General features: G+C 42.6%; 1 protein-coding gene across 1 annotated transcript in view; it reads right to left on the bottom strand.

The window, feature by feature from the left end:
• The window catches only part of LOC139286802 (SH2 domain-containing adapter protein F-like), an 88,325-nt gene that overhangs the window by 59,248 nt on the left and 16,517 nt on the right, over positions 1 to 12,560 (bottom strand). The window lies entirely within an intron of this gene.

Here is a 12,560-nt window from a genome sequence, read left to right on the forward strand (position 1 = left end):
TGAAAATAATAACGGAGGATAAATGATGGCCTTGACTATACTTTCTGACTTTCATATCAAAAAGATTTATGCCAATTTAAAATGGTAGGTCAACTATTCTGACAAAGACAAAAAACATTGCTTAAAGTCTTCACTATGAAAAAAAGGTTATATTTCTACTACTGTTGATAATTTCATGGTACTCGCGTCTTCACTATCCTTATTCCCTTCTCCACTGACCCATGCTGACAGAACTGTAGTCTTTTCTCCTTCACTTTCATCTTCTCCTCAAATTACTTGTCTTTCTCCTCTCTTCCTCCATCTCCTTCCTCTCGCCTTGCCTCCATCCCATTTTGCTCTTGCCAGTGGTGTCCTGGTGGTGATGGAAAGCCTAGTCTCCCTCTGTGAGCTGCTGTCCCTAATGAGGCTCCTCAACCACACACCGTATCAAATTAACAGGCTGCACCAACCTATTACAACCCAAACCCACCAGCCGGGCCCCAGGCAGACCCGGCGCCTCACCTCACCGCACTGGCGATCGCACTTTGTGATTGATAAGATGTGCTGCAAACAACGACAGTAGGGCTGGAGACAGAGGGAGAGGAGGAGACAGAGGGAGATCAATTAAAGATATACACATCTGTATTTTTCCTGCGAAGAAAAAATATCAGCCTTTCCGATGAGTAATTATCCTCTTGATGGAATAGGTAATGAGGGGAAAAGGTCACATATTGCCTGAGTGAAGAATATCCATTTTATATTACTGCCAAAGACTCTCAAGGCCTCTCTAAAGTGCTCAAGTGTTAGACTAACAATACACATAGGTCATCTCCAAACTTGCATCCATTCTCTTTAAAGGCCAGATGTAAAGTTATTCATTTGAATCATTTTACATTCTAGTATTTTGGCTTAAAATACACCACTTGGAAGGGAATGGATGCACGGGAGAGTGTGTTATGCTGTAATCATCCATCTGGCTAATTGGATCTCGAATCTTGGAACACACACTTGACATGCTCCGATAAGGTTATAATCTCCCTTGGTGCCTTTATGGTGCTAGTTCACTATTTTAATGAATTAGTTGCCTCAAGTTTAAGCGTGGCATTCCTTTATAACTGCGAAAAAGGGGCGAACTCAGACAGCGTGAGCAAGTAGGTGCACTGGAGTCAAAATTATGGTTGGGTGATACAGCATTAATTGATATTGTACACATGTTCATTGTAGCACAGAGTTGTATACAGATGTAAAAAAAAAAAGGAAAGGGTAAATGTTTAAATCAAGCAACAATAATGGTTGGATTACCCTGCGAGGAGCGATAACGCTGTGTGTCTCTGGAAGACAAACCCAGAGAAGGTCATTCCTGAATAAATGTCACCAATAAATTGGCTCCCACAGAGAAAAAAAGACCCCTGGGTTATTTTACAAGACAACAAGGCTCCTATAAAAGAGCTTAGTCCATAGTCTATCACAGAGAAAACAGGGATTGTCCCAGACTATTGCCTCCTGGCTAGACTGATAGAGAGGACCACAAACCCAGTGAGAGAAAGACACAGGCAGAGAGAGAAAAGGAAATTCAATATATATGAAATAAATGGAGACCGGAGGAAGTGGACAGATAGTGGGAGACAAAAAAAAGCGAATGAAGATACGATTAAGACAAAGAATAGGAACGGGCAGACAGAACGAAACAGGACAAAACAGTCAGTGATAGACGAGATAAAATGTTAAGAAGCCACATACAAGAGATGGAGAGAGAAAAACAGAGACGAGCTCTGTGGAGGGATGCAGTGCTGGTTTAAGATGACAGCTTCATCAACAGGCTTCTCCAGCTACATTACTCACTGCAACAGCAGCTACAGGCTACTCTCCTCGGACCGCTCTGAGCTCTAGTTCACACAGACAAACAAACACAGACATAGACATGACCGGTTTCCATTCACCTAGCAACTGAAGTTTCAGCTACATATCAACTGCAAATCATGACGAACAGATATTGTTGGCTGGTTTCTGTTATCTGGGTAGGGGATTAAAGAAACCTGATTTTCCCAGCTAGATTTCACTTGGAAAACGTTTTCTTAGAAACCAGGTTTCAAAGTGGCACTTTACATGCACACATGTGCAGGACAAAGACTTCCAACAGGGAAAGTAACAAAGTGGCAGGATGAAAGGAGAGATCATTAACATATTAATAATTCCAACCAAAGTCCAACTGAAACTGAAACTAACTAAACAACCTCTAGAAGTCAAAATATGTTAGTTTCCAATACTGACCAAGACAGGAAGCAGCATCTTCTATCACTACTGGTTAAAATAAGTTAGCCATGTCTCCAAAATAACGTCTATGGGTTTACAGTAACATGTAAAGCATGTAAACTAACGGACTCCCCCCGCTCTCTTTCTTTCCTTTAATCTCTCTTTCTCTCTCACACACACACACACACACACACACACACGAGTCCAACACAAGCCTCTGTGGGAGAGAGGATATCAGACCCGGGTTATGATTGAAAAGCTTCGTCAAACAACACAAGGACAAGGTGACTCCAGAGGTATTGATCCTGATCCACTTAGACTGCAGATGAGCATGTCCCAAAACATATGGTTACAGGAGAGGTCTACTCCAACACTGGTTGTGAGCCTGTACTTCTACCCTATTAGATAGTTTGTCTATAGATATGGTTGGGTTTTTTTGCTTTTACTTGATATATATATTTTTGGGGAAAGTACAGTTTACTGGTGTCATTTTCATTGATTTCCGGGCAACACAGCCTCACAAATCTTGCCATTGGTTCATATAATTGATTCTTGCCTAGACAATTTAATTTAATGAAGCATGTTTGTGACTTACTCCCACACACTACAACACAGCCACTCTGATATGCGTTGTATTGGTTTCAGTGGATTGTGCATTTGTGTCCCTGTGAGCGTTTATCTGGTGTTCCTGTGTCTTTCTCTCTTTTTTTTTTTTTTGGTGTCCATCTGTTCTTGTCGTGTCCTTCAACAGCTGCAGACTGCTAGCCACCCACTCGCACACACACTCACACCTAAAAGCTCTCTGTCGCACCAGAGTGTCAACAGGCCAGATTTCCTGTCCAGCTTGACTGTAGCCACCGCAAAATAACACAGGCCTGCAATCAGATTGGTGCCAGCCTTGTCCCTGTCTATTACTAATGCACCAAGTCAGTCTCTCTCTCTCTCTCTCTCTCTCTCTCTTTCTCTCGCCAGTAAAATTGGACCAATAACCTCCATCAAGTGACTGCCTGCAACAAAGACACGAAGCCTCAAGTTCCATCACCACTTTAGGCCAAATGGATACTTGACATATCAAATGACCCAGAGGAAAGTGTGTCTGCGTGCACAACAGCTGTGTGCCCCCCCTGTGTGTGTGTGTGTGTGTGTGTGTGTGTGTGTGTGTGTGTGTGTGTGTGTGTATTAACAGACCTCACGGGCCTGTGCTGCAGGCCATGGGTAGCCAAGCAGCGGGTATGAATTCTGCCCTGTCCTCTTCTGCAGTGGCCCAGACATGGATTAATGGTGTCATTAATCTTACCTTTAAAATGAATGACTTCAGCACCTTCAAACTGCGCCAGAGTGGCTGCCCAGTGCCTCCCCACCCCCAGCGTTCCAACCCCTCCCTACCTATTCAGCTGTAACGGATGGATAGTGGGTCTGCCATCCCATCCATCCTTGGCTTGGCACAGCCTGGCACAGCAGGAATGCTCTTGCTAAGACACACCACTTCCTCTCAGTCTTGCTGCTCAATCTGTGTCTGTGCATCTATGTGCACTCGGCTAGTGTGGTAAAAAAAAATGCAAAAGTATCCTCATCATAGAGGGAACAGGGCAGTGACTGTCAAGTTTCTTGCAAAGGGTGCCTAACTGCTGACGAATATGTTATTATGAGCAAATGCAAATATGCTCACTGTGACTCGAGGTCTCTCCGTTTAATTTTCTTTATATAGCGCCAAATCACAACAAAAGTCATCTCATGACACTTTACAAATAGAGCAGGTCTAGACCGACTCTTTATAATGTCATTACAGAGACCCAACAGTTCCCACGTTCACTCCAAACTGGGAAGTAAGGTAGAAGGAGAGAACAAGAAATAAATCATTCATTGCAAATCAAATGCTGGTAAAACAGGAAGGAAAACAAAATGAAACAAAAATGTAAGGCAGCATTTTACAAGATGTAACCTGTGCAAACTGAATGCAGCACTCTCTTTTGGTTACCAGTCATTTTGCCTGTGAAAGCACCAAATTAGGGTCCACTGCCAGCCTTAGAGAAAGCATATGTAGTAGTTCTGATAGGAGCGTCTATAGCGTGTTTTTTACAGTGAAACTGCACTGTGGAAATCAAGCCGCCTCCTTAATTTCCATTAGACCAACCTGCTTGGCTTCAGAAACCAGCTGTTACAAAACTCTGGACTCATGTGATGTTGTGTGAATTGGAGCTTGATCATGTTTTGATCAAAAGAGAAACAACGGGAGTAAGTTCTTGGCCATATGTGCCAAATGTTTGAACCCTGCGGTAATGCAGTCGTAATTTGCAAACCCTCAGTGGAGCAAGCCTTAAACAAAAATCATAGAGCAAATCACAAGATGCATAGCAGCTTTGCATGATTGTGCACTTTTAAAAGCTCTGGGTTCCTTTAAGACGCATGAAATTTGACAAAAAAAAAACAGAGTATGTAATCCTGCACTCTAACCAGCACTGCATGTGTCAATATCTAGTGGAAATGTCAGATTTATTGACAACTGAGTAGTCTCAGCTATAGTGCTGGACGGCATTCATCACTAAGTGAGGGGGAGGGAGGTTATCAGGCTGGAGCTGGAGATGTCTCATTTTATCAATAAGTCGTCAGTCGTCCTGCTCTTCCCCTCTCCTCCCACCTCCTACACCTTCCACTCTTCAGCCTCGCCAAATGACCCTCCACACCACAGAGACGGCTGGCCATCATCCAGTAGGTCATACAACCCACACACACACAGGCACACACATACACACAGCCATAACCCTTTGGACTGCATGTCAGTGTCAAAGTCAAGGAAACACACAAAACTGTTTTTAAACCATCAATTTGTCCGAGAAATGTTTTGCTGAGCACAAGTGCTGTTTTCTAGCACGATACAGTTACACGTTGGCTCCAACCATAGCGCCAAGCCCCAAAAGAAAAAGACCACCCGACACCAGCTCTGGCACTGTGGAGCTTCGGTTTTGTATTGCTCAGTACCACACTGTCATATCAGTGTGTAATAACTGTCAATCATTTCTCATGGGTTCATGTAGACATGACAAGTGGGTAGCTTGCTTCTGACAAAATCTGGCAACCACCAAATGGGGCGTAGACACAAGGACGAGTCAGGGAACGGGGTGGAAGAGTGGACTGTAAAATCTTGAAAACAAGAGTAAGTAGTTGTGAACTTGAGGCCATGTTTTTTGTACCTAAGAGGAGGCTTAGGTACATATCAGACAACAAACCTTACTTTTTCAAGCGAACGTCATCATTAATAACCTGCTGTGTTGCAGGGTGTTTTATGTCATGTGGCCATAACTTACCTAGCCCTGCAGCGGAGCCAACATGTATTTACATTATTCTTTTTGGGCTCTGTCATGATTCATCACTCAACTGAGCAAACTAAAGTCATCATCACTCACAAAACATATATCGACAAATCTTGAATATAGCCCAAACACAGAAGGTAAATACTGATCCTACTGTGAGCCGATCACTTGCTGCCTTTATCATTTTCCACCTCAACTTCTCCACTGTTTGTCTGAGCTAATACATTTTATTTTCAGTGTGCAGGGTTTTACATATTTTTTAGATGTGACTTCGTGTTTTACAGTAGATGCCCAGTCAAGTTTGCTAGTTTGGAAACATCTCCCACGTGTTCTGTTCATTCATGTCTGTCATAACTTGTTAGTGCCTTGGCTCCATCATGAAACCTAACAGCTTTTTGTAATAGCATTATAAATACGTTATATGTTCTATTGCTTCATTGCATTTCAACCACATTCATTTCGTTACATTCATCATAATTCTGTGACTTGATATTGTCTTAAGGTTAATCTTATTGACACGTTTTCACTACAATTTCAAACTGTTTTTCATTGTGTTTGTCACTGCATGTCCTTAGTTTTTACAATATAAAAGAAACCACATAAATGTCATGAGGTCCCTATGTCTGTCTGTAGATAGTTAATGACAATAAACAAAAAATCCATTTTTATAGGTTGAGTCATTCTTACAGTTTTGAATCATTTGAGCTGGTAAAAGGAGCAGTGGTGAGTTGATTGCATGGCCCAAATATCCTTAAACAGTAGTTGTTGTGAGGCTTGAGAGGAAGGAGGAGGGTGTTAATTATTCACTTTCCCGTCCAGTTTTCAGCTACTGGCCTTGCAGTCCGTGCTTATTTATAGCTGCCTATAATCAGCTGGGGTAATGCATAAATGTGTTGCTGAGGTAATTCTTAAGCAATCCCTCTAATGCACCAAGGCAGATGTGACGGAAAACAAAACCGCTGATGAGATGAGAGGATAACTACAGAATTACTGTATGCTAGACTAACAGCACACTCAACCAAAATTCCCAGGGCACACACTTCCAGCATTGCTAAAAAAAAATTCACCTTTGAAAGTGACATTGTCGGTGCATGCTCCGGATATTCCTCAAGTTACAGCTCGGGGCAATAAAATCAGGGTTACAGGCCAAGAAATGTGCCGCCACATGTACCTGCCATCGCCTGGGGTGAGTTTTCACTCAGGAGGAGGTGGAAACCATTCAGCAAACCATGCCTCCATTCTTTCTCTTAAATTGTCCCATAAAGTAACCCACAGGTGCTGTAATATGAATTTGTTCCCACTGTCTCTTTACTTTTCTGTTTTTGTCTCTCTCATGCTTCTATTTTCCACTCTCTTCTGGTCTTATGTTACTACTTTCCCTTTCTCCACTTCTGCCTTCATTCCCCCTTCGTCATCCCCCTTTCAGTGTCCCCACCTCTGAACGTGTTCTGTCACCCACTTAGGCCATTGCCAAACTGGTAATGTTCTTGGCATTTGTGCTGCAGAGCCAACAGGGGGCTTAGCGCCACACTATCATGAGTAATTGAAATAATCAACTCCATTGCTAATGACTCATCTCCTTGGCACTGGATGCTTCTCCACATCATTGAGAGTGCGGTGCAGGAGGTGCCAGTGCCTGGAGACATTTCCCAGCACATTTCTCAGACATAGAGAGAGAGAGAGAAATAGCGAACACCCATCTACCGTGAGTCAACCATTATGGAAAACATCATGTTTTTTTCCTCTGGGCATTCTGGCCCTGTTGCACAACTCTCCTGCCGCTAAATGACTGAGCATGACCTGAAAGATGGGATGAGGACAAATTGAGGTTACAACTTTGACACGGCATGTAATAAATTCGCCACTGGCGTAAAGTATTTCACACCAGAGGGGTTGTTTCCGTCTGATACCCCCGCACACCTCAACACACACTTTAGGTACAGTGGCATGGCTGTGGCTTGAGGACTGGACTGGAGTGTGTTTGTTCGGGAGAGCTCAATCATGCAAGCTGTTTGCACAACAGGCCTCCTCTGCACTGTGGGAAAACTCTCACATGGTCGTCTGCCTGCCTGCCTGGCTGACTGAGGAGTATGACGACAAGTGTGTGTTCATTGAGAAATGGCTTGACGCAGACTGCCCTGCAGTACTAGCCCAGCCCTTTGTAGTTGTCAGTGTAACAAGTCTCAACAGCTACAACAATGTATGAGGGAATAGAGTCAAGTGGAGCAGATAAAGTAACATCGCAAAAGTTGATTCTTGCCTTTCTTCCGACAGCTCCTCTTGTGATTAGGTGCTGCTGCTTGAGTTGAGGTATGCAGGGAATGGCCATGCTGACAGCTGAGGAGGTGTGTGTGTGTGTGTGTGTGTGTGTGTGTGTGTGTAGGGGTCGCTGTGAACATATCTGTGTGTGTTGATATATGTGAAAGAGACAACAAGATACAGAAAGAAGGTTACCTGCGTGTGTGAAATCTGTTGCGAGCTTGAACACATTCAAAATATGTACATCCACATACAAGATACACACGTTCAACACAATAACTCAACCAGCTGACAATGGGGGTAAAAACATCCTCTCCCAGGCTCACACACACACACACACACACACACACACACACGTTCAACTGGCAAAGATAGCACATGCAATAGCTGACGCGTGTAGACATGACAAACATTCGAGGCACTCTGGAAACACACACGCAGGAAACGTTGTAAAGACAGAGTGGCTGTGCACATGTCTTCACATAACTGCAGGTGGTGCAGTGAGCCCCGGCCGGCAGCCTGTGTGGAGCAGCTTATGGGGGGGGCTGGCTTTTCAGGTTAAGAAAGTCGTGACATGCCCCTCCAGCAGGCCCATAAATCAGCCGACTCAACCTCACTAAGGATGGCTCTTGGGAGAGAGAGACATGGATCACACACACACACACACACACAGGCATGAGCAGCAGCAAGTCGGCTCACACACAAAGGCATGTACGCTTGCACGACGGCGTGCGTGCCAACAAACACACACACACACAAACAGCAGGAGTGCACACTCTCTTGTGTAAACGGCTGTGGCACTTTTCGCCTCAGGCCTTACATGCCACACCTCCCACTATGTGGTCGAGTGTATGTGTTTGTGTGTCTAAGGTGTGAATGTTGTGTAATCAAGGGATTATAATTGTGACTTCAAAATAGCACATCCGGTTTCTACAGAACTTAAGTATACACTTCTTTAAAAGCATGTGACCTTTTGTGCTTTAATAACAAAGCACCGTGGTTAATTGGATCACTTTGTGTGGGTGGGGCCTTGCTGCATCTATGCAATATCATTTTGATTTGCTGGCTTTCAAACTGAAGTTGTAGGAATGAAAAACAATACAGGAAGTGCTACTTGGAACACAAAGCAGGTGTACTTCAACAAAGCAGTGTGCCTCGAAATTCATTTCCTCTCTTTTGTTTACAATAAAGCTGAAGAGGATTAGTAGCCTTGAAAGACTGTTGGGAGCTTCTTACGTATTTGAAACATTTCTATGCAAAATAATGCTCAATGAATGGAATCACATTAGTAAGAAAAATAAGACACGCAGACATCTGATTGGCTGTTTATGGCCTGCGGCTTTTCTTGTACAACAAGCTTTTGTTTGCTCATCTCTATAGAAAATGAATGGCCTTCCTGTAACTTGTAGATCACATTGCTTGCAGCGAATACATGCTAAAGCATAATCAATCAGGTTGTTTACCTCATGTGGTTGCAATGGCTCATAAAATGCAAAATGAAAGGCAGAGAGGAGGAGTGTGAAAAGCCTTTTGTAATCAGCATGAGTACAGACCGGCCTCATACTTGCTGTTCACAATGATGTCAGAGTCCGAGTCATTGTACAAATTGAGCTAACTGACCTTTAGCTTTGGAAATAAAATCTCTGGATTCAAAGGATTTCAAGTAACATACAGCCGCAATACCATGTAAATAACATGCTCAGCTGATCTAAATCTATTGTCTAAAGACAATAAGTGTACCTGTAGTTAATTTGTTATCCTGAGCATCCAGTGTCTGATGGTTTCCACTGGGAATAACCTTCTGGCACACAGGAAGTGATTTGTCTTAAGATGTCTGGAAAAACAGAATTTGCTGGAAAGCACTGACAGCTGCAGATTTTGGAGCAGTCTTTATAGAGACTCTAAATCATACACACTTCATCACTGCGGATTCCTAAATGGAACTTTATATTTTACTTTATTATTCCCACAAGTTCCTCTAGATAACTGCCACATGGACCTCATGTAAATGAGATTGTAAGGTAGACTTTTCATTTCATGGAATAATTTATGGAACGGTCACATTATTCCTTTACGACATACCTACTATACTGTCTGATCACCCCCTAATCTCTGCTAAGTGACTCAACACTAAATATACAAGAGATTCAAGTTGATAGCAGCTCAAAGTAAATTGAAACCTGAAACGTCTAAAGATCGTCTGTGAAGACAAACTAAAAAAGTCAGCAGAGTCTGATTTATTTTCAGGCTACTTCTTCAAATTAATTGGAAACACATTTTATAAGAAACTATCTGTTACACACCTTTGAATTTTGCAAGTTGAGACTGTCAGACTCTGTTTTACGAGGAGGTAGACTGACTAACAGTTTTATAGATTATATAAATGTGGCTGGTGGTAAATTAAAAACTTGCTCTGACAACCATAAATAGAAAAGTTTCTGTTGCGTTGGCATGTTTGGGGTTTTGTGTCCATCTGTGAAAGCAAGTGCTGTGAAGAGCTACGGCTTTCTACAACCAACAGTGAGAGCTGAAGAAAACTTTTTTTTTAATTTAAAATTGTTAACAGCGCAGGTTGTCATTGAGTAAAAAAAAAAAAAAAAAAAAGAAACAGTGCGTTGCCTGGAGAGTGAAAGAGAAAAGAGATGAGAGAGAGCAATAGTGACAGAATGAGACAGAGAGATATGCAAGCCTCTAGCTTCACATGGGCGGTTTGGTCCTCTCTTTGCTTCAGTGCAGCAGCCCACTCAATGGGCTGCTCCTCACTCTCCTTCCTCGCTCACTTTCTGAGTGTGCAGTTCTGCCTGACCAATATGCTGCCAGAATGAGAGATGCAGCAATCACTCTACATCCATAGTCAGGATACTGATGTACTGGGGCACGCACCTGGCCTTGCATAGTCAGAGAAAATAACCCTCATTACATCATTGAGGTACCCTTGGGCAAGGTGCTTAACCCCCAGCTACATCAGTGGGGCTGAACCGGGCAGCATCCAAGTGTGAACGTGTGTAATTGAGTGAATTTGGAGCAAAGTGTTGCTGAAAAAGAGCATCCATGCTGGGTGTTTCTACCCTGGATACATAAATGTTGAAAGAAAAGCAGCAACACTACCTGCTACTGCTACATGGCTACCAATAATGAACCAGGCAAACATAAAATGTGGGTATACCCTTAAATTTTCCACTATCATTACTATACATTATGGTTATATAAGCATGATAGTCATGAATATGGCCTGTCAGAGTTACTTCTGTCAGACATTTGATGGAATTATTCTGTAGACATTTTACATAACTGCCCTGTTTGTAGGTGAATATATCAAATATTGTTATTATTTAGTGCTTGTGAAACCACTCATCCATGGAATAAATCCACGGATCATTATGAATATTAAAAGGATGACAGTAGAGCCAAAGAAATCCACTAACAGCTCTATTTAAAACTACGCCCTGCCAGCTCAGTCAAAACAGCAGGAAAGAAAAACAAAAACTGGCAATCAATAGATGTGATGGATAAAAGCAGGGAGCCTGAAAACAACACCACTTCACTTTTTTTTCCCATTGTTGTTGTTTCTGGTTGCTCCTGTCTTTGAAACCTGAAGACTACATCAGATCAAACAGACAATTGCTGCCAGCGTAGTTTAGCTTGTCAATGCAGCCAAGTGCAGAACTGTGTTGAGTTGGATTTAAAAAGCACAAAAAAACTTGGAATAAGTTCAAGATACACGTGATACCACAGAAGCCTTGCTCAGATGTCTTTTCTTTACAGCTTCCTCCACCTGAGAGAGGCGATAAATCTCCAGTTTTTGTATTCAGCTGAGGCAATGACTGGACCAGAGGTCAAACCAGTAAGACAGATGACAGCAAGAGATTGTCTGGAGGCCCATTAAAAGAAAATTGCCGAGCAGGGAAAGAGACATTCATGTCCTGACTTTGTGGGAGCAGCGGGAGCATGTGTGCGTGTGTGTGTCTGTTTATGAGAGTACAGTGTGTGCGGGAGGGTGAGAGGTACCGGTATGTTTTAGAGGATATGACTGTGTCAGTATATCAAGGCCTTAATACTAATATCTTGAAGTCATCCCTGTTCCAGAAACATCCATTTGAGGTCTGACAGTCATACAGATTTTTTTCTGACATTCCTTTCTTAGGTACTAAGGTCTGTTTAGTAGAGGAAAACAGTGGCCACATGTTTTGTTTTCTCCACATTTTTCATCATTTCTCTTCTCTTTCTGCAGCATTCTTTGTTCTTTGTCAGTGCTGTGCTCCCTTAGCCACAGAATGAATGTGCGCTGTGACAAAGCTGTGTGGAGAATGTGGTTCGGCTGAATTCTTATGTTAGCACACAGCTATTGTTGTCTCAAAAAAAAACAAAAAAAAGCCTTCCTGGAAATCCCAGCAAGTGGCTGTCTTCACATGCACACAGTTGAGCTGACTACAAAACACCTCTCTCTTTATTGGTCCTATACTTCTGAGGTGTGTTTTAAGTCACTTCTAAGATTTTAGGGGTCAAAGTCACTACTTTTGAAAATGTTTTGACAGCTTTCATGACACACAGGTCATATTTTTGCTCTACTGCACCTGTCATGTAAAGCGGCATTATGCCAACTGAGCTTCTTCATTAACTTCCAGCTTGGAGACATATGGCCAAATCACACCGCATGCTAATTAATACTCCACTAGGATATGACTCCATACAATTTGGAGTCATAGCGAAGACACAAATCAATTATTTGTCACTTAACCTGCAAATACTGAAGGTGTG

Source organism: Enoplosus armatus, chromosome 1 (genome assembly GCF_043641665.1).
Source record: "Enoplosus armatus isolate fEnoArm2 chromosome 1, fEnoArm2.hap1, whole genome shotgun sequence".
In the NCBI taxonomy this organism is placed as follows: domain Eukaryota; kingdom Metazoa; phylum Chordata; class Actinopteri; order Centrarchiformes; family Enoplosidae; genus Enoplosus; species Enoplosus armatus.